Below are 26780 nucleotides of genomic sequence, written 5' to 3' on the forward strand. Positions count from 1 at the left end.
CAAAAAGTTTAAACTTGGTTGGAATTTGCAACTTCGTGCAAGTGCCCACAATTTAAAAAATAAAACTGAGTGTGTCTGCACCTAGACAGTGGCTGGCATAATTTAAATTTAAAATAATGAACTTCCCAAAAGCTGAGCAACAAGAGGGACAAGAAATGTCTCTTTGGTATGTCATAAAAGGAATTCTCAGCAAGTCTATTTGTAAAATAAGCAACTGATGGGTTTTTCCCCATTGGGCTATTGTATTTCATTTTCTAAAAATTGTTTGGAACATAACACCAGTAAAAAATATGCCAATTTACCAGGACCTTAAAATTCCATATCTTTATGGTATGAAGACATGTATTTATATCTTACATATTTATTCACAAAACTATTGCTTGTGGAATATATCAATATATACTTTATATTACTTTCTGCATTTATGCATTTGTAGGACATTTTTTCCTAGAATAAAAGAAAAGCTGTGATAATTCTTATAATGGCTTAGCACAACTTAATGCCTACATATAAAATCAACATAAACACATTTAGTAAAGGAACCTTACTAAGGAGTAAACAAAAAAAATACCCTAATCACGTTTTATATTTCTGTGTATCCCAACCATATTTAGCACAGCTAGGCTTATAACAGCTACTTATTACATTCTTAGTGGATTAAGTTGAATCGAATCCAATGGCACAAGCGATGAGTCATATTGTCATTATCCAAAGGATGATGGCTCTGTAATTCCTATAAAATAGTTAATAATTTTTATCAAAACTACTTGTATAAGTTATTCCTTATAACTATCATATGATGCTTTTTTTTTTTCGGTCAATGAAATGCTCTCTTTTGAGTTCCCACAACCATTAGGGTACAACTCTGTTAGAGCACTAAGCATATTGTTTCAAGGAGGGAAGATAAAAATCTTTGAGTGAACATCTGTAATTACCAGAAGATGCCATCAGGAAGAAAAATAAAGTCTGAGATCTATGGTATAGGGAATCGTCTAGCATACCCTAAATGCATTCCCAGGAATGCCTAATCAATGGACTTGGTCTCTCAGCCTAGGAACTGACCTTTAGCTGTTGCTCTAGCCCCATTGCCTGAGATTCTCAAGCCAAGCAATAGTGCGAGAGTCTCTCTTACCTGATTTAGCAGACACTAATTCATTCATTCAACAAGTACTAGAGAACACTTACTTCATTACAGGTGCTATTTATCACCAAATTTCTTCTTTTCTGGAAGTTTACATTCTAGTGACTTCACACCTTAACAGCCCATTCTCTCAGAAACAAAGTAGTTTCTGTACATTTCATTTTTACTTATTATATTAAGAAAACATATTGAATAATTCCTGACTTTTTTATATTAAATACTGACATTGTTTTCAACAAATTCAGGTCTTGACAATTGTGATATTATTTTGAGACAACCTCTCATATAAAGTATGAAAAAGCAAAGAAGTATCTATCGGGTATCATAAGGAAAATGAGAAAAAAATTTGGAAAACAATCCAGAAGACTTGGACTGTGCTAGGACAATGAAAAAGTTGGAAGTGGACAGAGGAGAGCCCATCAGTGGTGCCAACAGGAGGGTGTCCTTCTGTCCTCTCCTCGCATGACTGTTGCGGCTGCTTGCAGACCATGGACTGAGCCAGGCTACAGCTTCTGAAATAGTCCAAAGGATCAGAGATCTACCAAAGGAAGGGATGCATGAGAGTTGGAAATGATTTGACCTCCCTGCTAATCCCGGTTCAGGTAATTTCCCCATAGTCACACAGTTACCATCTCTTCACATTGCTTGCGATGGTTTTTGTAATTGACAGAGAGGCAAACAGCTTGCATTGGAGAGAAAGGAAAGCTAATACCCACCAAGTGCCCAGGACACAAAACCCAACAAAGTATCTAAATTAACACACAAATCTTGTGAACTGAGAAGTATCCCTTTAATAAATTAGATGCCTATTCAATGCTTCCTGGTCAGACACCATCCCTAAACAGGCAAAAACAAACTAGCAGGACTTGGGTTTTCTCTGTGCTTATATTGCCTCTCCTGAACACTAGGTATAGGGACCTTCTTGTGGGGGAAGCATAGGCTAATTGCAGATTATTGAACAAAACAAAACACTGTGGCTCAGGAGAAGCCTCAAAGATCAGCCTTTATTATTATTTCTTTTTCCTCCTGAGATAATTAAGCAGGAAGATGTAAAATATTTTGATCTCCTTGGAAGTAAGATGCTATTTTAGAAGGATGAAATAATCTGATCTTAATCCATATGGTAGCACAGGCTTTATTGGCCAAATTCATTACAATCGTCTAGCATTTCCATCAAAATCTTGCTGTGTTATGACAACCATTTTCAAGTACTGACTTCTGTATTGTGGCTTAAACATGATAAATTCCCACTTTCAGAAGACATCCAGCTGGTGAGTCCACTTCAGCTGCCAAGATGATGTTCCACACTTTCCACATCTGCTTCAGCTCCTCTGTCGCAGCCTCATTACTAATTTTGTTCTTCATTCTTTTAAGAAGTAGGAAAATTTTGTTTCCCTGGAGCAGACCATAAGTGCATACCCAGGATAGATTTTTATATATGAGTAATTTCAATTTATAGACAAGATATATGTGTACCTTATGTTGAAAATAAGTCCTCTCCTGATTTTCTCAATGGTTTGGACTTTATCACAAAATTTAAGTGATCTCAAAAAAAAAATCCAAAGATATTTAACCTATTTTAAATATTCATTATCGAGCTTTTCTAGAATTCTGACAGAAAACGCTTCAAAAATACTTAGCCTCATCTAGTTTCAAATCAAACCAATATAAATAATGGGTAGAATTACTAACCTGCAGGGAATGTCATCCTAAATTTCCTGGCGCTGAGTCTGTAACCATAAGCATGACTGGTGTATTTATTGGAGGCAGTATATACTGTATAAGGTTCCCTGAAAACTCATGTAACTAATGCAATATGATAACCACTAGGGTGCTACTGTGACATAAAGGATATATTACAATTTTATCCAATTCAAACAAGAAAAAAAATAGTTGACTTTAATGGTCCTGCCCTCTAAACAAATACATTGACTGTTCTACTGAACTTAAAATTCAAGGTTATATATAAGTTATCCTGAAATAAATATAATTCAATTGCATACACATTCCAGCACCAAGATATGATTTACTTTTTAATCAATTATTTTTAACAGTCAATTCAAGGAATGAAGTGTTTTGAAGGCCATGACTTTTACTGAAGGAAGGTAAGAAAAAAATTGAGCAGATTCAATAGCCGAGATTTTCCAGGGTCCCACCTTAGCAGAGCAGGTTTAGAGACATCTTTTAACTTCCAAGATGCCAAGATGCTGATTTTCCTGCAAGAGGTCTTAGGGCAGCAAGAGCCAGATCTGAGCAAACAGACAGCGCTTCCCAGCAGACTTCCAGGGAGATGGACAGCACAGAGATAATGAGTGTAAGAAGAATGACTCATACATTGTCCAAAAATGAGAAGTCACTTGATTTTTTTATAGTATTTTGTTTATTTATTTTTAGATAGAGGGGAAGGAAGGGAGAGAGGGTGGGAGAGAAACATCAGATGTACCAGAGAAACATGAATCGGTTTCCTCTCACACACCCCCAACAGGGGACTTGGCCTGCAACCCAGGCATGTGCCCTGACCAGGAATCAAACCAGCAACCTTTTGGTTTGTGGGATGATGCTCAAACCACTTAACCACACCATTCAGGGCTAATTTCTTTAAAATTTTGTAGTTGGTTCAAAAATTGAATTAAAATGATATTTGTGATGGAAGGAAGGAAGAAAGGAAGGAAGGAAGGAAGGAAGGAAGGAAGGAAGGAAGGAAGGAAGGAAGGAAGCAAAAAGGAAAGAAGGAGGGAGGAAGGGAAAGACGAAGAAAGGAAGAAAAGAAGAAAGAAAATAATGAGCAAAGCCAGAGAAATATGAACAGCCTGGTATAAATGTACCTGGCCCTCAGCTAAGGCTACAATATACATTATAAACACCAAAGAGTGTCAAGAGCATTTTAAGAAATTGGTCATCCTTTTCCACTTTGTGAGTAATACTTGGGAATGGGATAAAAAAATAATAATGGTCTCTGGGGAATGTTTAAGAATGAGGTAATTTGCATGTTTCTTCCAGAAAACATTAAGTGTATCCTTCTCCTCTGCCAGGATAATTTTGAATTTCTGGCATCAAAGCTGAAATTCTCTACCAAAGTTGATCAATCTCCTGTTACCACTCTATATTTATGTTGGGTAATAGTTTATTCTATGCAGTATTAGACTCAGGCTAGCCAGCTATTTAATCTTCAGGATTTTATTCAAGGCCTCATTGAAGAAAATCTCTGAACTCTGTGTAGACCAATTATTGTGCAATTCTTAGATTCTAATTCTTCCGATTTTGGTGCTATGGCAACTCAGCCAAGGAGGGTGAAATGATTACTTCTCTAGAGAAAAGCCTTGAATAATTAAGTTTTTTCCCTTCTCCCTTTCCTTTATCCCTCCTATCATATAATATTTGGGCCTTTTTTCAACCATCAAGTATGACCAGTGGACTGTGGGGGAGCTGCCTGAATTGTGTGGATAAGTGTTTCTACTTTCTTTAAAGATGTAACCCATAAGTTGTATTTTCATACAAGCCTACCTTGATACCTTATGTCATAAGAAGGAAAACTATCATGTGTAAGCAAAGGTAATGCATTAAAAGAAAAAGTAGATTTCAGAAAACTAATGAGAAATACATTGTGATAGAATCATACACAGAAAGATCTTAAAACCACAGTATAGAGGTAGAAGGAACTTGAGAGTTTTATTTACTTACAATCACCTTTTTCTCACATTTTTGAAACTATAGCCAAAGGAAGGAAGGCAACTTGCCCAAGTCATAGGTTATTTCCAGTTGCTCATTTAAAAAATAAATAAATCTGTTGGCATCTCTACTGCTGGATTAACCTCTCCTTCCCGCCTTCACTAAATCCTTCTTGACTCCCTTCTCTGACCCTTGTGCTTCTGAGTTTGTCGTTGCTGCTTTGGGGCTTTTTGTGTTGTTTTTTTGGTTGTTGCTGTTTCGGTTAGTTTCTACTGGTTCACCTTTTAGGTGATACTCACTTCAAAGATTATGCCTAACAACTCTGAGTACACCCATACCCATTTCCTGTGAATGGGGAGTAATCAATATGGCTCCCATTCAAAGCCACTAAATCAACATTTTGTCACAAAGAATTTAAGCTCCTCCACAGCCTTGAAGAATTCTAAAGCCTACCAAGTCACAGGGAGGTATTTAAGTTTAATAATATCAACTATTATATGTATTCAGCTGAAAGTGCCTTCATATGTCTAATCTCATTCAATCCCAAAAAAGTAGCCATTTCAGCATTCCCGTTGTACAGGTAAGAGTGAGGTCCCACACTGGACACTGACAGTGTGCTATCTGGGGTTTAGAACCCCAAATCTCAGGCTCCCTCTACTCTACCATGAGTACCTCAAGGTCTGTCCGAACAAGTTGTATCATATGTAACAGGTGGCACTCTGGGGTCAAGGAACCATGACAGAAGCCAAGACAAGAGGGAAAAGTCTCCTACACTTTTCTGTTTTTGTTTCCTTAACTGCTGGCTGCTTTCTCTTGGAGAAACAATTTAGGCTGTTCTAATAGCTACTACTTTTCAGCTCTCCATTATTTGGTCGGTTTTTCCCCACATGTTTTTAAGGTAGTACTGTGTTTTTCAGACTATAAGATGCACCAGACCATAATATTCACCTAGGTTTTAGAGGAGGAAAATAGGAGAAAAAGCCCCACTCCACTACTGTCGACCCCCCCCCCATGAGCCAGGTAAGCTACATTCAGACGATAAGATGCACCTCCATTTTCCTCCCAAATTTGGGGGAGAAAGGTGCATCATATAGTCTGAAAAATATGGTCACTCAAATCTTATGTTACCCAATGTGACTGGCTTAAAGATTAGTCCTGAAAGCATCTTTGAATGCTATGGTTAGGTTTTGTGGCTCTTTTGTGATTGTGCCCTTTTTCCCCTTTCCCTCAAAATATCTTCTGTTTTCCAATGAAGAATCTGCTAAGTTCAGGGCATATTGGCTAAGAGCATTCAATGAAGAATATGTTCCCTCAGAGCGGGGCGGTGCCCTGGGTAAGTGCAGAGCCTCTGGAGCCTGACTGTGTGGTTTCAAATCTCAACAGTCCATGAGATGTGCAACCTCAGACAGTTACCTAATTTCTTTGTGCCTCAATGTGCTCCCCTGTAAAATGGGTTCTTCTGAAAGCTTAATGACTTTATTCATACAAAGTGCTTAGAAGAGTGACTGACACAAAGTAACTATTTAAAAGTTACCTATATGACTGAAAGCAGGTATACAATTAGGGAAATGCTAATTAATCTCAAAGTTTTTATTAGTTGGCTTCAATAGGTTTATGTCCCTTTGTTTTTAGATAACATTGGACTCCTTGACAATTTAGTTCACTAAATGCTTTATTTATGTTGGTTCCAAAATTGGCTAGACTTATTCATTACACTCTGAAATTTTCCTTTTAAAAAGAATACACCTAGCGACCAGAAATATAAAGAACTCACATTGGATCTACTAAATAAAACTCATCTGTTGTGATATGTTCATTTTCATTAAAAAGACATCAGTCCGCTCTGTGCTTCCATTAGAAATAGAACTTAATCTCTGACAGGCGTTCCTCATTTTCCAGTTATTCTCTAGGGAGCATACATTGGCATGCTGGCAATGATTTTTTTGGCTCTTCCTTGTGGTTGCAAATGGTGTCATTGTTCTTGGTTAAATCTGCGAAAAGTAAGCCTGCCCCTCTCATTTTTTGGCTTCACGCTGAAGTAGCCTTCATGGCAAAGAACTCTAGGAGTTTATCGGTCTCTGCTCACGGCCCGTGTCCCAGCATGATCCAAGTCTGCTCAAACAGCTAAACACTGAGCTTTGTTTCCCCCTTTCAGCTTCTGCCCTCGTCAAGAATGATAATATATGTTGAAACGAAATCTAGGGTTTTCGGTTTGTTGGTCAGTCCGGGAGGTTTTGAGAGAAACCAGGCAGGATAAACACTTACCCTTCCATTTCCTTGCAGACAGGAGACACAGATCTTGTTGTCACTTGCTAATGAATATTGTCTCTGAGTATTTTAAAGTACTTATTCATAGTTAGGGCAAGTGTTTAACAAATCATTAATTAAAAAGATAGCGCTCATTGTGTGTCAGAATTCACTGTATAGATTGGAGATTGGCTCTAATGACCCCAATGATATGAGAAAGAAACAAAGAAAAACAATGATAACAGACTGTATTTGCCCTAAGTAGTTTGTTCATTCCCATCGGGGTCCCAGTTGCACAATAACTTTTTCTCTCAAGTGTTTTCTTTACAAGTAGTACAAACATTAGCAGCTTCTACTTGAACTATCAGAGCCTAAATGAAGTGAAATAAGTGTAATTTTACATTATTGTAAGAGACAAAGAGGTGTTCAAGGAGACAAAAATACATTTGTTTTTGCTTTACTAATAGATCTACACTATTTTTCTTTGACTGTTATTTAATAATGGATTTTATGTGTATGGAACACTGTATTTATTGACTAATCGTAGACTGTGTCAAATTATTGAAATAAGACACTCCAAGTCACAGTCAGCTTTCTCCTAACTGCATGCTGCAGATTAAGAAACTTAAAACGGAGGTGGTGCAGTGTCTGTGGTTCCAACCACTTGCTGGGCACCATTCACCTTCAGGGACTCACACACACACACAAACCAACAAGGAAGAGCACAGAAGGACACTTTCATTTTCAAAATACTGACTCAACATCGCATCTTTGACTGTGAAGAGACAATCGGTAGAATCAAGTACCCCCAGAAACAGATGTACTGGGCTGAGCCCTTTGCCAGTTCTGGTATTTGCTCATCAAATATGTACGGAATGTCCACCTGGTGCCAGGCCCTGACCAAGGTGCTTGGAATAAGTCAGTGGATGGATGAGAGGAGGAAGAACGTGTTGTTCTCTAGGAGCTTCCGTGCTAGTGTCTCATAGCAACACCCTAAATTTTAAAAATCGTAAGCCTTTGCCAAGGGCTGCTGCTGACCAAAGGCGTTTTAGTAATAATAATGTACCTTTATTTTATAGAATACTGGCACATATTTTGGTATTTGCCACAACAAAAACTAGGCCTTTGTGCCTAAAGTGCTTCTCTTGACCAAGCTCCTGCCCAAATGGAAACACTCACATCCTTCCTCTAGGAAGTCTCCTGACTCATCATGCAGATCAGTTATGCTTCCGGACAGCAAGGAAAACAAATTCTCCAATTTTCCAATACCATGTCAATTCTTGTATTCCTCCCCTCATTCCCCAGCTCTGCTTGCACCGAACTGGATTCCTGTACCTGCGTTTGACAAATGGGATTCAAATCAAGTGATGGGTCGCTTCAGCCTGACCGCTTTAGAATTGGTGATTCTCCTCTGATGCTCTCTTCCCCCTCCAGTGTGTACTTTGAACCTTTGGGTTGCAAAGGTAGCATCACAAGGAAAGCTGGGTCCTCAAGCCCATTTCTGGAGAAAATCCCCAACCAATCAGCACTAAACATTGATTGAGCAAGACACAAATTATTGTTGTATTAAGCCATGAGATTTGGGGATCTGTCTGTTGAGGCAACTGACACTAATTACTGTGACTAACACAGTGACAGAAAAATGAATTTGTTTTGGTTTTGCCCCAAAAGAGGCACCTCTTTCATATAGAAGACAAGGAGTGACACTGAAGATGCATCAGGTGGCTGCCACCTCTGCTAAGGCTGGGAGCAGAGCTGGGCACAATCGCACCTTTACCCCACTTCGGCTGCCTCTCTCCCTAATATTTTCTCCTGTCTTTTCTCCTGATCCCAGACAAGAGAGCCAGTAAATTGCCCTTAAACAATGATCTAGGCTCACATGAACTATTTACTTTTTCCTCGAGATAAAGGTATTTAAGTCCTGCCACTGAAAAGTGACAAAGCAGGATCATCTACGGAGCACTTTCTATACACACACACACACACACACACACACACACACACGTCTATTGTGAAACATTCTTTCACTCATGAATAGAATGGTTGATAGGGTCGCAATTAATTTTACCACTGAAATATTAAATAAAAAATCTGAGTTTGCTGTCTCAAAGTAAATAAAAGTAATCAAAGGTTAATAAAGATTGCTTATACTAGCTAAAACAGGGCCCATTTGCTTGTATAATGTTATTCCCCTGTTTTAGCCTGAAGGGATTGGGAAAATGGGGAAATATGAGTACAAATCCTCTCAATGAAAGCTTTATTACAAAGTAAAACCATTTTTGCTTCTTTTTAATACGCTACATTTCACTCTATGTTGGTAGAAAGATAACAAATGAAAATTATTTTTATTCTATTTGAAAAAAAATAACTACACTTCAGGGCAATAGTTAAATTCAATGCAGGACGAGAAAATAAACTGCACTGTTAATTAATAGATTGAATAGGAATCTGATCACTCCACACAGGGGAGATGCAGATGTTAGGTCCAGATTGATAGTCTTGGAATTGAAACCTGAAATCTAAGTAGACTATGCCAAATATTATGATATACTTAACTTCCAAATCCTTGGGGGAAATTTGAATCTAACATGCAACATGGGAAAATACACACCATGAGCCACTTTCCCTTCCATAAATTGATGCTGTTATTTCTTTGCCTTGACTGCTGGGAAGCTCAAAGGCAGGGGCTGTACTTTCTTGTAGCTCTCTTCAGAATTGGTTGTTAAATATACTGTTTTTTCCTTCTCCTCTTGTCTATGGGCTTTCTTGTACCTGTATTTTGGTTGCAAGCTGCCTCAAGTGCTTCGTGGAAATAGTGGGGCTATAAACCAAAACATTAATAAATGTAAAAACAGCAAAGTATCAGGTATAAGTATGATTGCATTTCTAAGACTATCTAGAATCCATAGGAAACTGCAGAGTGTTAGGAGGGAAAGGGCCTTAGAAGCCATCTAATCCAAATCCTTGTTAAGCAGATAAGGAATCAGACCCAAAGAATTAAGTGACTTATGTAAGACACACAGATAACCAGAGGCGCTTCTCCTGCATCATGCCATTTCACTATGGGATGCATCTCTGCTTCAAATACCATGTTCACATCACCACATACTACACTGGCTTCATTTAATTATTTTACACAAGATTTGGGGGCTTTCTACATAAAGAGTAAGCATTTAAACCAAATGTGCTATCAAGACCCATTCTCACCCTTTCCACAGACTGCAGCTCAGGCGTCTGCCAAGGGAAGGAGATGATTCCCATGGATTCCTGCCAGGAGCCTGGCTGGGGACTGTGCTCAGGGCTAACTGTTGCTTTGAGCTGCTACATTAGTCAGGAGTTAGAACTGTCAGGGTCTCTCTCAATTAGGATCTGCTTAAGCAGCAGCAAAACGGGAAGAAGTTAAAGAAGGCCTGGTTGCCAATACTCTTGATACATAAATCACCCCCAATTGGGGGGAAGATTTTTGTTAACCTCTTCCTGGGCTGTGATATATGGGAAAGGATGGCATCCTAGCGCTGTTCATTCTAAATCACTGCGCCACCAGTAGGGTAATTGCTGGGGCTGATCCTGGTCAGGCAGGTCATGTCGTGGCTAATATACAGGGTCCTCTTCATAGGGCTCTGCACTGATAACGTATGGCAGCCAGGCATGATGGAATCCAGACAGGAAGCCATGTGTGCAGACAGGGATGGGTTTCAAAGCAACTCTGTTATTTGAAAATCAATATATTTGCAGTATGCTTATTCGATGTCAAGAATGTACCAACAATTACCCAGTAAATTACGCTTAAGAATCCCTACTTTCTTATAAATATTAATGTCTCTAACTTGTAGTTCTATACACATCCAATTTACCAAATGGTGAGAGAGTTTGGAATTTGACACAGCAGTAATCGTTGGAAGATTTCTGGTTGACAAGCCTTTTCATTAGGTTCTTTTTCAGCTTAGAAATTTGGAGTGAAGGGATGGAACATCAGAGAGCTGGGAACCCACAGGCTTTGGGCTGCCCTGAGTGCGGTGGAAGACCAGTAGGAGAATACAATGGTAAGTTAATGCATATCAAGTCAAATACTTTAGGAAGTCTAAGGGGATAGATGGGTTCTACCCTCTGCATTTTCCCCTGCAAACCAGATGACATAGCAGAGTCTAATTTCCCACATTTTTTTTTCCCCTTCATTAAGGCCTGTGGTTCGACTGGGGTAGTCAGTAGCTAAGAAATCAGCGGCACTGGGCTATAAAGCCGTTCTTCATTTAGGAGACAGAGTGACATTAATGGATTTCCGGGTGTGGGAGTCTTCCAGCACTGTTGCTTCTTAAAATCTCCTTGATATCTTCAGAGCTCTCTAATCTGTATCCTGCCCAGAACGAACACTGTCCATAGCGGGTGTTAGTTATGAGGTAACACGGCCACTAGTCTGACACTGAGGAGGGTTTTCAGTTTGGTAGTTGCTTACTCTAAATAATGATCTACATTTAAATCAACATAAATAAAAGGAATTAACAGAGGAAACCAACCTTAGTTACAGACAAATTCAGAGCCAGACAGCACCATAAATCTCATGACTAATGAGATATTGAAAATAAATCCTCCTCAGCATGGCCCACAGATGCATCACTGGCAATGGCCCACAGATGCATCACTGGCAAAGTCACGTGTGAGCACATCTACTTCTTCTCCCAGGACCTGGGAGATTCTGTTATCGTTATTCACGGTCCTCTGTTAGTTATCATGGGTCGCAATTTTAGGCTTTTGAAAATTGTATACCCATTAAACATGTAGGGTGAAGTAAGCAAAACATTTGCAATTTACTTCTAAATATTGAAATAGTTGTCAGTAGTTATCTACAAAGCATGCGGACGAGACGTCAGGATTGGGATCCGTTGCCAAGCTCATTTCCAGCCAACGGAAACAGTATCTTACTGAACATGGGAAGTCACCACACCATTCAGAGATGAGAGATCCTAAGTCGTACTCCCAGTGTCGCACTCACATAAAGCAACCAGAATTTCTGGTCCCATATTATATTTGGTCATTTCATACTGGCCATTGGACAGAATACTATCAAAGAAAAAAAGACTGTAAAACATTGGGACTCCAAGTCTTAAAGTAATTACTTAATATGAAATGTAGGAATGCAGAGACAAGAAGTTGCTGACCCAATATCAATTCTTTTTTACCTTAGTAATAAAAGGTGCAATGTTATTTGGAGCATTATTAAGGGGGAGGAAGAGAGAGAGAGGCAGAAAGGGAAGAAGGAAGGAAGGACTACATTTCCCAGCTTGCCTTGCAGTTGGGCTAGTCCTCGTCAATTAGATTTAAGCAGTTATCACTGGATATGGACTTCCAGAAAAGCCCTTCAAAGGGAGCTGATTTACTGGCATGTACCATTCTTTCTCATTCTTGACCTTTTCCTTGCTTAGAACATACGCAGGATGGCTGGCACTTCGTAACCATCTTCAGAACATGAGGGTGGAGGTCACACCTAAAAATAGTACAGCAGGAAACCAGAAGGATCTAAGGTTCCTGATGACATCATGGAGTTGCCACACCAGTATCTGGCTGATAGCCTTCACACTTCTTTTAAATTTTAAGCCGCTGATTTGGGAGTCTCTGTTTTACAGATAAAACATGGAAGTCAAAGTGTATTAGCTTGGCCCTTGCCCTGTAGCTCAGTTGGTTAGAGAGTTGTCGTGATACACCAAGGTTGTGGGTTCAATCCCCGGTCAGGACACAAACAAGAATCAACCAATGAATGCATAACTAAATGTAACAACAAATCGCTCTCTCTCCCTCTCTCTCAATAAATAAATGAATAAATAAATAAGTAAATCAACTATATTAGCTTGAGGCCTTGTTTCTAGTCCTTGCTGGATGATGTTAAGGAAACATCTTTCATTTCACTAGTTGTAATTTGTAACTGCCCATCGCTATATTTCCAGTATCATTCTTAAATGCCCATGTGAAAAAGAAAAAAAAAACTTGATATGGATTGGTGAATTGTAAAACTAAAGAAGGGTAAGAAGACAAGTAGTTACAAACTCTAGAACCCCCAAACCAGCAGATGACAGTTTAAACAAGTTTTCATTGAAGTAAGCTAATGTTTTAATAAATGCTGTCTCTAACAGAAAATGTTTGGGTCTGGCTCTCAGAGAATCTGAAAAAAGAGGTAAATCAAGGCAGGAAAGAGCTGCCCTCAGCTGCTTCTATCTCCATTTAGGAAAGGGACCTATGGGCTGTGGGAGGTGGACAGTAGGGGAAAAATCACCCCAGCCCAGGCTGTGTCTGTTTGACTTATATGATGAAACATTAGTCAACTCTGAGTAGCCCTGGGTGAGAGTTAAGCTCAAGGCAATTGAGGTTTTCCTGCACTTGGCTGAAAAAGGAGACCCCTTTCTCTGTTCTCCCTATTCCCTCTCCCTTCTTGAGTACTTTGGGGGAGCAGTTGGAAAGGCAACAGAAGAACATATCTCTAGCTTAGTCCACTTCTGCAGAGCCCAGAAATTCTGCAGCTATTCATGAATCAGTCTGTAGTTATTAGTCACCTCCTGTGTACACGCCATTTTGCCAAGGATTGAAGGGACTAGATATATACAAATAATCTCAACCCAAATCCAGGGATGTTGGGAAAGAGGTGAAACACTCCTATAATTTCATCTTCCTTTCCAACTGAAGAATGTGTTGTTACCACATATAATCCAGAAATCACTTATTTCATTCTGAATGATTTCCCCTGGTTTAGTGCACATTGCAAATAAGTACCCCGAAAATCTCTCAGAGGATTTTTTATAATCTTCCCTCCAGCAGAGAGACTAATGCTAAAATTTTAAAATATATATATCCTACGGTGATAGCCAATGTTATTCACAAGAAGCGAAAAAAGTTATATTACAAAGTCTATAAGGTTCCTGTCTGGCAGTTAACACCCAAGCCACCTTCCTCCACCTGCAGTGCCCTTTACCACTGGAACGAAATCATCTGGGGTGGAAAATCTCTGATATGCCTTTCATACCAACCTTGTGAAAAAAGATGTATGTTTAAGTTCATGGCGACAAACAGTGTCATTATCTCCCTTTCTCTAATATTTAACCAATCTGAGCACTCCGGGGGAAAATGTTATCTGAAATCCAACCACTTTATATACATTCACTTGGTCTTCTTTTGACGATTCAACTAGCTTTTCTCACAAGTATCTCAAATACTTGTTTGGAAAGCTTTCCTCAAGTGGGTGTGCAAACAGGAGGAGGGCTGTTCTTTAGCAATCCCTCCTTCTAAGCCTCCCATGATACTATCTTCTTGTACTTTAGTTAATGAAAAGATAAATATGATCTGCACCGTGCCCAGCTGTGTTTTTCTTGCACTGAGGAATTCACAAAAGGAAAATTTCAAATCACACATTTATCAGTGAACAAGCTTGCTAAAGCAAATAAGATTTCAGCCTCCTGAGTTTGCTTCAATAAAAGATTAAACACTAATAGGGCAACGTACCACACTCAACAGATTTATGAATAATCAAAGCCTGGAGGAAGGCCAGGCCGTTTAAGAACATTACCTACCAAACAGATGCCAATAGTATGTAGACATCTTCCCTGTAGCTAATCAGCTGTATTTTCTACCGCACAATTCAATATTGACTGAATAATTGGCCTTTACAAAACATTTATTAAAATGCATCACTTACCACTCACCCAATGCTTGTTTGAGAATTTCAGGCAAGGAGGAGGATGACAACAGGGGAGACACACCAAATTTTTTAATTACTAAGTGGATTTCATGAGTAAACGGCAGGTGGAATTATTAGACCAAGGGACTGAATTGTCAAGGAGTTCTGTAAGGAATAAAGGGACCGAGCACCTTATCATACCCAGTTTTTGAGTAATACCTGGCATCTGTGAAAGGTGTTACTTTCAGGGCACACAAAGCCCATTTATCTTGGGTTCCCTTCTGTGTTCTCATGCTATTCCTTGGTGGTCAGGCTGCCATTGCTGCCCTCCTCTTCCAGATTAATACCCTTAGTCGTGGAGAGTTTGTTAAATGCTCTCTCTACCAAGGTAGCATGTTAAGTTAATGATTAAATGAGGGCTAGAATCACCAGGCCAAGTTTCTAGCTTTCAGAAAGATTGCTTACTTCTCTACCTTCTATCTTCATGTCCAGCTTTAAAAAGAAAAATATCAGCAGATTGATTCCTTGTGATAGAAATCACCTACAAAGAAAAAAAATCTCCTCGCTAACAAATTCTGCATACCATATAGATAAAACGCTCTAGTTAAAACTCACTGAACTTAGTTATAACGAGCTCAGAGCACACTGACGCTGTGACTAGAGAACAAAAAGTATCACCATGTTTTGCAGGTTTGCTGTGGCGGGAAACACAACTGCATTCTACTTAATCTCTTGCCAAATTCAAATATGTTTCCTAATATTTGGGGATCCTGCTCAATAACAATCCATCCTGGTCATGCTTCCTGTAACAGGAATTCTTCATCTAACCTCCCAAATGTCAGGGAAATGAAGGTGTCATTTGCCTCTGGCTTCCAAGAGTATCTGGAGTAGGTTCTCAAATCATTTAAAATTTCTCTGACACCTCAAGCTAATTATTCTAGTTCTTCAGTGCTCTTTTTAGTTTTATAAACATCTTTGGTTTCTTTAGTTTTACTTGGACTTTCAAAAAGAAAAGAGTAGGTTTTCCATTAAGTGGTTTCAGGAATATTTTTGTCTAAAATCTTGCTTTCATAAGATACATATTTTTAAATTCATACTCGCTTGGCCCACAGAATAGGTGTTGTATGCCTTTCCAAACATGTTATTTAAAAAGAAATCATATCACTGTGCATGTTCAAGCACACCCAGCAAAAATGGGCAATATAAAGTAATTACATGTCCATTTATCGCCACTATACACTCTTCTGGAAGGAGACTCGACTTGGGGTGGCGAACACACAATACAATATACAGATGACGTATTATAGAATTGTATACCTGAAATCTATATATAATTTTATTAACCTTAATAAAATCAATAAAAAATAAAATAAAGTAATTACAAACAAAGTCATCCCAATCAGAAAAGGACAATGTTTTTGTCTAGTGTCTAGCATCAGAATCTGAATAATAAATAATAAATTTTTAATAGTTGGACTATACCGAAGACTTGCATCCAGTTAGCTACCTCAGTCAAGTTTATAAAAACTATAATAGAGAGAGGACAGGAATGGAGAATAAGAAAAAAATCCTCAGTACATAAACAAATTGCTCGCTTTCACAGATAATTGAAGTTTATCACAAAGAAATTTCAAGTTTCCATGTTTTATCTGTATATTTGCATATATATAATATCTATGATTTGTATATCTAATTATAAGTTTGTATATTAAATACTAAACTTAGTGTAACTAAGAACACTCATATTTAGGCTTTGAAAAATTTTAGAACACTTTTAGAAAGCAAGGAAAGAAATTTTACAATATATATAAAAATATTAAGGTATATACACTCTTGGTCTTGAAAATTCTATTGTTGGAAGTTGTCCTTAAATACACATTAATGACAGGTAAAAGCTATATGCATTAGTTTATTTGGTGTGATATTGCATTTTATAACAACATAAATCATGCAAGAAACTAATAATGGGGAAAAGTAACTACATTATTGTATATACATAGCCTAACACCCATAATTATAATAATAATTAGACAGCTAATGCAAAAACATGGGTCCACATTTATGGTAAAATATTAAGCAAGAAAAAGTTAAAACTATAATAAATTCAATTAGGCAGATCCAAGAAAAACTTTCTAGACAGTAAAATTATTTTCAATTTTAAATTTTTTCCAATCCTGCTTTTATGTTTTAGAAGTGGTGACAAGAAGGGAGTCCTTCTTGGCCACATGTAAGTGTGAGGGACAGCCCTCCATGCCCCGTGCATGTGGATGGTGGCAGGGATTAGTCTCCTTGCTCCAGTGGGAGTCAGTCCCCTAGGACAGCTGTCCCCAAGAGCCACTGCGGCTGCGTCTGGCTTCCTGAACGTACACCAAAACCACACAATCCAGATCTGGAAACAACGCCTACCCTACTCAAGAGCCACTCCCGCCACCTCACACGACTGTCCTTGACACGACACACATAGAGTGGGCAGCCCCAGCCCCACACACAGCCACGTCTTCACGCTGTGAAACCGAGTTAGCCTGAGAAGGAGACCCAGTCTCATCGCCAGGCATCCTTTCACTAAAGCCCAGACATCCCAATGTCAAAACAGTCAAATAAGCACTAAATTACCACGCTGAACAACTGCTAATTGAGAAAATCAGGGAAGGAAAAGGCAGCTTTAACACTCCAAAGTTAAAACAACAACCAAAAAAGACTTTCCAACTTTATAATTTTTTTAATGCTTGTGTTTTAAAACCAGATATTTATTGCTCTTTTAAAATGCCTCAGTGTAGCATTTTTAGTTCTGCAACAGTGCTGCTAACATTCCAAGACCAGCTATCGTGCAACTGCCCATAAAAAAATTAACACTAGCAAGGCCATTTTTTTTCTCTGCTTAAGCTCATGCCAATGAAAACTACCCTATAGGCATAAACTTGATATTTCTGTTCACCACACATTAACCGAGAGTTCCTCCGGGTGTGATACCCAGGTGAGTTTTGTGATGCAGATTTCTAAAAAATCTGGCTGGAAGCCCACATGATCAAACACCCCCTTCGTGGCAGGGTACAACCATTGATCTTCCCTTATTTTACCCTACCTGCACTTAGTCTTGAAAGATTAACCCTTTGGCAGTATGAATTGACATTGCTAAACACAAAGGGAGTCCCTCCTGGGCTTGTGAAAGTGCATTAGTTCCCAAAGTAGGACCCAGGGACCACGAAGGGGCTGACATGATTCATGAGAGGCAGAGCGAAGAGTGGCTGAGATGGGAGTTGGGGTGAGACCGGGGCTCTGCAAGGGACAGAACTACAGGCTCCTGGAGCTAAAGCAAGCCTTGGCAATCACCTAGAATAGCCCTTCCCATGCACCACCACACCACTAGTTAATGACAGGAACTCAGTCTAGCTTTCTTTCTACTGCCTCGGAATATTTTGAGGTCAAAGGAATAGGGACAGAAGGAGCCTGGCTATAGAGAAAGAAAATATTATTGTATATCATAAAAGAAATATAATGGTAAATGAGGACAAAAAATATCTTGTCATTGAGATAATCCCTAAAACATATTTGGATAAGGTCTTAGTATAATTTTTTTGAGTATATCTAGATATTGAGAGACCATCTCAGATGCTGGCGGTTGGGTGGGAGGTGATTTCAAAGTAAGAGTGGCAAGAAGGGAAAGCAGATCATTCAGGGACCTGGCCAGCCTCCCAGGCAAAAGGCAGGGGCTGCACATTTAGTTCAATGTATACCTTTGAGCAACTTCCCTTTGTCTGGCAACGTAACTCCCCACACCCCATTCCTCATGCTTTTGAATAGAGAGAAAAGGGTCACAGGGTAGGCACCTGGTACAGGAGGCCAATTTGACCTTCCACACATTTGGTGAGGGTAAGAGGAAGGGGAGGCCGAGAGGACTGCAGAAAACATGAGCCAGGGGCAGATAAGAGCAAGCCGGAGGAACAGACACCTTACCCCACTAACTTCTGCATAAAACATCTACCTCCCCCAAACACGGAATACAAAAAACAGATAGTCAGCTACAGAAGAGGAAAATTACCTCCAAAAAAACAAGGTAGAGTTCATTGTACTTCACCTGCCCACATGCTGTTTTATATGAACATTTAGATGTTTATATAAACACATTTTTACAGTGTCCCTTTGCCACAAATTCAGAACATCTTTACAATTCAGAACATCTGTCAAAAAGCAAGGTATACAAAATACACGACACAATTTTGTACATCTGTTCCCACCTGTGCATTCAAAATCACAGAGATAAACTTAACAGAGAATGTTTCAAATTTTAAAGCCATATAGATTGCAGGGGTGCTCGATCAAATTACCTGTCTCTGTCGCTGAAGTTTTCATGACAAAGAGAGAAAATCATCACGCTTCTACATAGATAAAAGCAAGCTACATCAGTGAAATAGAACCAGGAAGAGAAAATGAATACTGATTACAACCCCCACCGTTAATACTAAAACTGGTCAATAATTATCTAGGTGGTATCAGTTATGTTCTCATCCTGGTTGGCCTTTAAGTAAAGAAAGGGAACCTGTGAGCGGGGCTTGGGAATGCTGCGGCTTCTCTATAGCACTATTATCTTAGGCGGCATGTGTGAAGAATGGGGTGGATCCAGCATGCAACCTGTACGTTTCCTGCTTTGACATTCTACCCAGTTCTGGAGAATCATTGCTCATCTCAACCCCACTGCAGAGCCCCAAAGGGCAGCAGGAAGTTCCTACTCCCTGGTCATTTGCTCACGGAAACACTGGGAGACGATGAGCTCTGCCACACTGTGCGAAGGCAAGCTGCGTGGGGGTCTCTAAGCCAGCCCATCCCTGTCCCTGGACCTGGACAGGCGGGAAGGAGTGAGGATTAGTGCCAATTTTGAAATCAACCTGATTTGCAAGAAAGGAGAGATTCCTATTCAATAAACATTATTTGTTTCAATCCAAGTAAATTTGATCATGAGAACTAGGACTATAAGAAAAAGCCACTCTGGACACTTTGTTTTTATAAGTTTTCTAAGATATTGAAAAATTAAATTTGTTGGGGTAACCCTGGGTAGAAACATTACATAAGTTTCTGGTGTATAATTCTATAAATCATCACCTGTATATGCCTTCGTGTGCTCACCACTCAAAGTCCAGTCTCCTTCCGGTACCATATACTTCACCCCTTTTACCCTCTGTCTCCTCCCCGACCCCTCTCCTCTGGGACCACCCTTCTGTTGTCTGTGCTTCATGAACTAAGCATATTTTCCCATTTCATAGCATTGCACCGCTTTGCGAATGAAACTTTCCAAAAATAGTGCCTACTAGCTGCAGACAGCATGGAGGTTCAGCAAGGGAAAAAATCAAAAGGTCGAGGCAAAATAAACCCTGAACGACAGTATTAGAATTTAAATTTCTGAGGCAAATTAAATAATACTAGACAGAGTCAAAGGGATCGTTTTTGCATGAAAAAGCTACAACATAAATGTTAAAGATTCTCTAGTACTGTATGATCTGACAAAATGATCCATAGCTCCACTGTCACGTGCCTATTTTAAATGGAAAATTATTAAAATAAATACAATTAAAAATTCAATTCCTCATTTGCACTACTCACATTCAAGTGCTCAATAACTGCGTAGGACTGGTGGCAACCATATTGGAAAGCCCAGACCGTAGAACATTCATCACTGCAGAAATTTCTGTTGGACAGCTCAGATTCCACAGCTCATAATGAACTTTACGGTGAGCATAGATATACAGTATAAACTAGAAAAAAATAAGGCTGTGGCTCCATAAAAGTGCACAATAGGGAGTAGCATATTCAAACTTCAGCTCAGTGCTTATTTAAGGAGGAAAAACCTTTCAGAAAATAGGCAGGGCACTACTTAGGCTAAGTAGCCAAGTTTAGGGGAGAGTTCACGCTGAAGTTGTTCCTTCAGTGTGGAAAGGCACAGACATTGTGTGTGTGTGTGTGTGTGTGTCCACACAAATACTCTCTGGGATATTAAAAGCATGATCTCACACAGAGAAATGTTCATCCTAAAAGCTGCCAAATGGTATGGGTGGCCCCAAGCAGTGATATTAAGGTAAGGGCTGCCTCAAAACAGATAGCTAAGGAAGGGTTATTCTTAAACAGAATAGAGCAAATAGACATTTTCTATCTTCACGGGGTTCAGAGGAATTCTGCTCAGGATTGAACTGTTTACCCAGGTGTTGTCACTGGGTCTGATTTGGAAGGCCTTCTACCTGGAGTATTTAAAGCGTGGTATACCTCGTGAGCAGCGGGGCTTGATAACGCCCCAAGGCCATCCTCTGTGCTGGAATGTTGATATCCTGGTAACCATCTTAGTTTTCCAATAATACACAGATGCCAATTTGAAATACACCATTTGATTTCATCCTATTTGCTTTTTTCCTTTTTTTACTACTCCCATTTGATAATGTGTGTGCCCACGTGTTTGCACAAGTGGGGTGGGCAAGTGATTATAACAGCTGTGCAGAACTAAGGCTCCAGAAACTCTACATTCGGTATGAGCTACAGATTACATTGGTTCACAATGTAGACACAACACAAAAATTCACAAGTGTATCTAATTCTTTTGTGATAAAATAAGAGAGCTGCTATGAAATTTCAAAGCTACATGTCAGTTACATCGACTGATTTCTTCACTAATGCAACTTAAGTTCTTTTTCTTTTTCAACATAGATGACATCCCTAGTCAAAACTGGGGAACACTCACTGATGTATTTACTTCTTGTGGATTATCTGGTGCTTTTGCTGATGGCTGAAATCCAAGTTATGTTAAAATAAGAGTCATTTTAATACACATAGCATTTTACAAAGCACTGTAACGAGTAACATTGTATTTGGCTGCCGTTGCCACACGTCCAGGATTTTATGACAGGTGGTATTTTAAGAAGTGATGGGGAAAAGAAGGTCAAATTAGTTAAATCATATGTCTAAGGACTTCTAGCCCAGTATTCATTGGTAAAAAACTAATTTTAATTATACAAGTAACACATAAATGCATTTTTCTTGGAAAATCTTAGGAAGTACTGCATTTAAGGCTAAAGCCTCTTCAACCACAAGTCAACCCATGTCCTCGGTCCCTCACCTCAGAGGCAACCGCATCATCAGACGACATGTACCAGATCTTTTTTATTCTTTTGCAACCGCTCACACGTACCCAAGAAGGCATACACAAGATGTGGCGCAACCTTGTCCATCGCAACAATAATAAAAAAATTGGAAGCATTCTAATATTCAAAAATTAGAAAATAACCAAAGTAGTTATGATTTAAAAAATGTAGTTGTCTATATTAAATAATTTAAAGTATCAAAAATGCTTAGACAGTACAGTGTGAGTACTCTACATACTACATATAGCAGTGGCCCCGAGTGAGCGCTATGCATGCCGACATATTGGTGAAAGACACACACCGCATAAAGATACATACAGTGTGAACCCATTTATGTCAGACAGACACAGACACACACACACACACACATATTTTCTAGAAGTTCCAGAATCCCCTTCAGTCCATGAGGCTTTCTTCCCTCTTTTAGGTCATGAGGAAACAGGTACGTGCACTTTAGCTGCTTCTCACCCTCAGTAGCTTTCAAGGATAGTTCATTTTGTCCTTGACTCCATAAGGTCTCAGGGAGCTCAAACATAACCCCTCCCCCCAAACAAAGAAGTGGGTAAGAAAGAAGAAGGCAACAAAATTGAATGAGCATAAACCCTGTTTTGCCACATTTGAACTCTTTCCTGTCCATGTGGAAGCTTCTTGTCCGATACCTCTTAATTGATAGCAAAAGAAAGGACCTGTGCTCTACTGAGCCAAGGATCAAGAGAGGAATTTCAGTCCTGCTACACCAAGAGTGTCCTAGTTGGGTACAGAACAAGTCTCTTAACTCCCTGCATCAGAGTCTTCGGACACAGAGTCTCTCGTCACTTCTGCATTGCCTAATGGGGCCCTGCCTTCATGGTCATGCATGTCCTTTACAAATGGAGCTGCCTTTGAAGACAAGCAAGAGATCAGAGTAAGCCTTTCCATATACATTACTGCTGTTTCCCCTTGGTTCACTGTTCTTTGCAATGGCTAATTCCCAGAAGGATCCCAGACGTGAACTCTGCTCCCACTACTAAATGAGTCTGCAGCAAGGGAACTCACACCACAGAACATTCCTCTTGACTTCCAAGCAGGGTTTCTCCCAAAGAGATGTCCCTGTGCCATCTGCTCCAGAAAATCTCAAACCCATTCCATTAATCATGTCAGCCTCAGAGTTTTCTTTTCTAACCCTGGTGAAATCTTAATTATTCTCTGGGTTCAAAGAATTTCTGAATGAGTCGGCTCAAGGTTCCCTTGGTGAGGGAGCATCCCAGAGGCGACACTTAAAAACACAGCACCAAGCACGGAGCCTAGAACAAAGTAAACTCTCAAAAAGCATTTATTCAATGAATGATGGCACAGTTTTATAAATACAATGATCTTGTTTGTGTATTATGTTTATATTTTTCACCAAGCTGTGTACCAATATAAACACAAATGCTCCATACTTCCTGCTGTCTGTTTAAAGGGTTACGTTAGCCTTAAGCCTCCTGACATTTTCTGGGCTATCATTCGAATTTTGTGTTCATCCAATGGCAAGTCTTGATTTTGCCAAAATCTTGGTGATTTAGTCAGTGTGTGTATTGTACAAGTCCAGCTGCACAAGCCAAGATCCAATCCTAAGTGTCTGTAACTGGGTCCTTTTTCTTTTTTTAGTGCTCAAACGTAAATTTTAGGTCATGGTGTGCCAAACTGATACAGTGCAAACTTATCGCCTTTCCAAATATTCTGAGATTTGCAACATAAAATTCAACATAGAAAATAAATTTGTATAATCTCGGGAACATTACTTTTGGAAGGTTATTTCCAGAGATTCGATGGAAAGGTTTATTAGGTTCTTTCATACACCTAAAAGACCATTCACATGAATTCATGAATACTTCAATAACCAATGTACCAGAATAAGAGACAACGAATAAGAAAAAGGTACAGCTGACTGGTCGAATGGCCCTCGTTTAGAGCAGTCTCCACCAGCACCACCCGGAGGGAGCAAGGAGGGCTCCTGCCACGGGAACAGCTCACTCTCCTTCTGCCCACCCACTGCCTCCTCCACTGCGATAGCGTTTATTTGACCTTGAGGAGACAAGCTAAATATTGGAAACTGTCTGATTCTTTCCAGAGGTGTCAAGACACTTCAAAAGCACACTCAGTGCTTTGAAAACATGAACATCGAATTAGGTTTTACTGCTGGCCTCTCCCTACTGCTCTCAGTAGAGGGCCGCCAGTGCCCACGAGGACCGAGGCAGGCCCAGGTGTGCTTGCCTGCATTATTTCTGAATTAAAATATAGAAGGATAGCCCTCACCGCCCCCCAACCATTTGACAGAAGTTTAGATTAAATTACATTAAATCTTCAGTTCAGGGTTAGCTTAGTTTACCCAAGTATCTTTCTACCTTGATCTCTACTTTGAATTTCTTAGCATTTTTTCCAAACTGGGCAGGAACTCACATACTGTGATAATACCCAGGACCGACCTCCACAACTTGGAGTCAAGCTGGGGTCCAACCACAAATCCCAATCTTTCGTATAGTTCAAATCACACCTTTGCCTGTATTTGGAATCAATGGTCTTGTCCCTGGTTGGAACACTGAAATTCACCAGGTAAATTTCTTCAACACCATTGTCCCTCTGTCCTCCCACCGCACAGAAGAAGACCAGAGCATGACGCCCATTAAACAGCTGTTGAGTGGAAAATAGGTGATTCCCATAAGGCAGGGAGGAGAGGAGAGGAAATGAGTAACAGGGCGGTGGTGGTAGATGTACAGAAAGGGAAATTTGGGAAAAGAGAGGAAAGGAAGAAAAGGAGACTTCTGAATCCCCAACAGTAGAAAGGCAAGAGAATTCCATTCTGAGAAATTGAAGATACTCTACATGATTGTATAAATACATGGATATGTGTTTGTAGGTGTGAAAATACAACTCTACACAGACACAGAGTGCTATTTTGTGATAACATAATCAAAGATAATGTTCTCTAGTTAATATCTTATTATTTGAGTACATCATACAAATCCTGTTCAATAGTCCATCTACACTTTAATCAGCAAAATTTGCCTGGTGATTCACTGTTTTGTTTCTTTTCTTAACCACAACCCAGTACTGACCACCTACGAGGACAAGCTTACCCCTTTGATTGTGGACGTTTTTGTTGCTTCCCCAAAGGTAAAAACTGCTATTTTGCTTGCAAGAGCAAAGACTAGTGTTTCATTGTTTTTATCAAAGGGCCAAGATTTTTTAAAGCATCACCCTGTAAAGTTCTTCCACTGAGATCTCTTTGAAATGAACAGTAGTCCCACAGGTAGAAATTATAGAACAGAGGCAGAGGGAAGAAGGACAAATGGGCCAGCGATCATTATCAGTGAAAAGTCACTCAAACTATAACTGTTCTGAATGAAATAAAGTTGGCAGGCAGGCGGAAAAACCTCTGGAACATGCTGCAGGATGCGGCACAGTCTTAAGCTAGAGACATCTTTCTCTCCTACTCGAAACATGCCAGTCAGTGGTGAAGACCAGCTAAAGGCACTGCTCTGCCATGTCTGCAGCTTCCAGGAATTACTTTAACCATAAAATGATTAACGAGCAATTTGCTGTGAAATCCAGGCAACTATCTGAGTCAAATCAGTTCAATGTCTTTCAAGCTTCATACTATTCACCGACTTTATATACTAATCCAACATGATTGAGGTTGCATCGGGCATCTGGGGTATCCATTCAACAAATATTTATTGTGTGCTTATTGTGGAAGGAACAGTGCCAGGTATCAGACACACACACAATTCCAGATCCCACTACTGCTTGTAAGAAAAAGCTTATAAACATTAGTCAATTCAACTCAATGAGAGAAATTTATAAATAAATGATTATGCAAAGAAATGGAAGATTTAGAAATGAAATTTCATGGAAACAAAAGAGCAAGCATGCTCTGTTTGGGGAGTGTGAGAAATTTGGGGTGGGCAGAGTGCAGCGCGTGGGAATGGGATGGGTTGTGGCCGTGGTGTGGGTGGTAGCTGGACAGGCGGCTGACTTTAATGTGCTGTGTTCACAACCTGTCATTCAGCCTGTTGAAAATGGAACACCACTGTGGGCCCTAGTACGAGGAGCTCGTGTTTTAGACAGGAGGGACTAATAGCAGTGGGGGAGTCTGAGGGCAGGAAAGAGATGCTAACGGTGAGTCTGGGGTTGTTGTGACGGCCCAGCAGAAAAGCAGCAATAACCAATTTCAGAACTTTAGCTCTGAATGTCCTAAACATCCTGTACCAAGCTCCTCCGCAAGGCTGTCTTGAATCACACCTCCTAGGGGCAGTTATGATGCAGAATCTTCCTACTCAAAGTACTATCTGTGGATGAAAACATCAGCGCCAACTTGAAACCTGCCAGAATGTGGACTCTCAGCCCCCACCCCCAGAACTGCTGAATCAGAATCTGCAGTTGAACAAGGTCCACAGGGAAACTGTGTTCACATTACAGTCACAGAAGCAGTAATGGAAAGGAAATATCTCTGGGCTTAGAAATAGGGGGGCCCTGGTTCTGTCATTTCTTGGAATTTCCATTTTTTTCCTCCATAAAATTAGGAAACATGTACTGACTGGCTGTAAGAGTTAGACATGCAACTCACATAAAAGTACTTCGTGAACTATGAAGTACGTACTAGATAGAGATAAGGTCATTTTGTCATCGTGATCATTTCGTTCCATAACGAAATTGCACACTTTCTTTTTTTTGCAAAAGAGTTCTTTGAACCCTAAATGTAGAAGTGGTAAAAGGTACAAATTTGCAGATGAAACATCAGAACCCTAGTCATCAGGGTTGTTTAGTGTTAAGGGAGGGAGGATATTATTTCCTTTAGACTATATTGCTAGATTTCCAAGCCTTTAATAATTCACCAAAGCTACCTCCTCCCCTCTACCAAAACAAAGAAGTGGAGAAAGAATGACTGTGTTAAGCGCTTCTCATTCAAGAAGCCTGAAGA

General features: G+C 39.7%; 1 protein-coding gene across 9 annotated transcripts in view; it reads right to left on the bottom strand.

The window, feature by feature from the left end:
* The window catches only part of MECOM (MDS1 and EVI1 complex locus), a 550490-nt gene that overhangs the window by 156604 nt on the left and 367106 nt on the right, over nt 1-26780 (bottom strand). Inside the window, exon 1 of one of the 9 annotated variants that reach the window (XM_045197749.2) lies at nt 19043-19162. The exons of 7 other annotated variants lie outside the window; for them this stretch is intronic. The gene's annotated coding sequence lies outside the window, so the exon portion shown is untranslated. Of the gene's footprint in view, nt 1-2833; nt 2917-19042; nt 19163-26780 lie in introns of those variants that run through there. One more of the 9 variants, XM_045197744.2, reaches the window with a different exon arrangement.

This window comes from Desmodus rotundus, chromosome 2, assembly GCF_022682495.2.
Source record: "Desmodus rotundus isolate HL8 chromosome 2, HLdesRot8A.1, whole genome shotgun sequence".
NCBI classification, from domain to species: domain Eukaryota; kingdom Metazoa; phylum Chordata; class Mammalia; order Chiroptera; family Phyllostomidae; genus Desmodus; species Desmodus rotundus.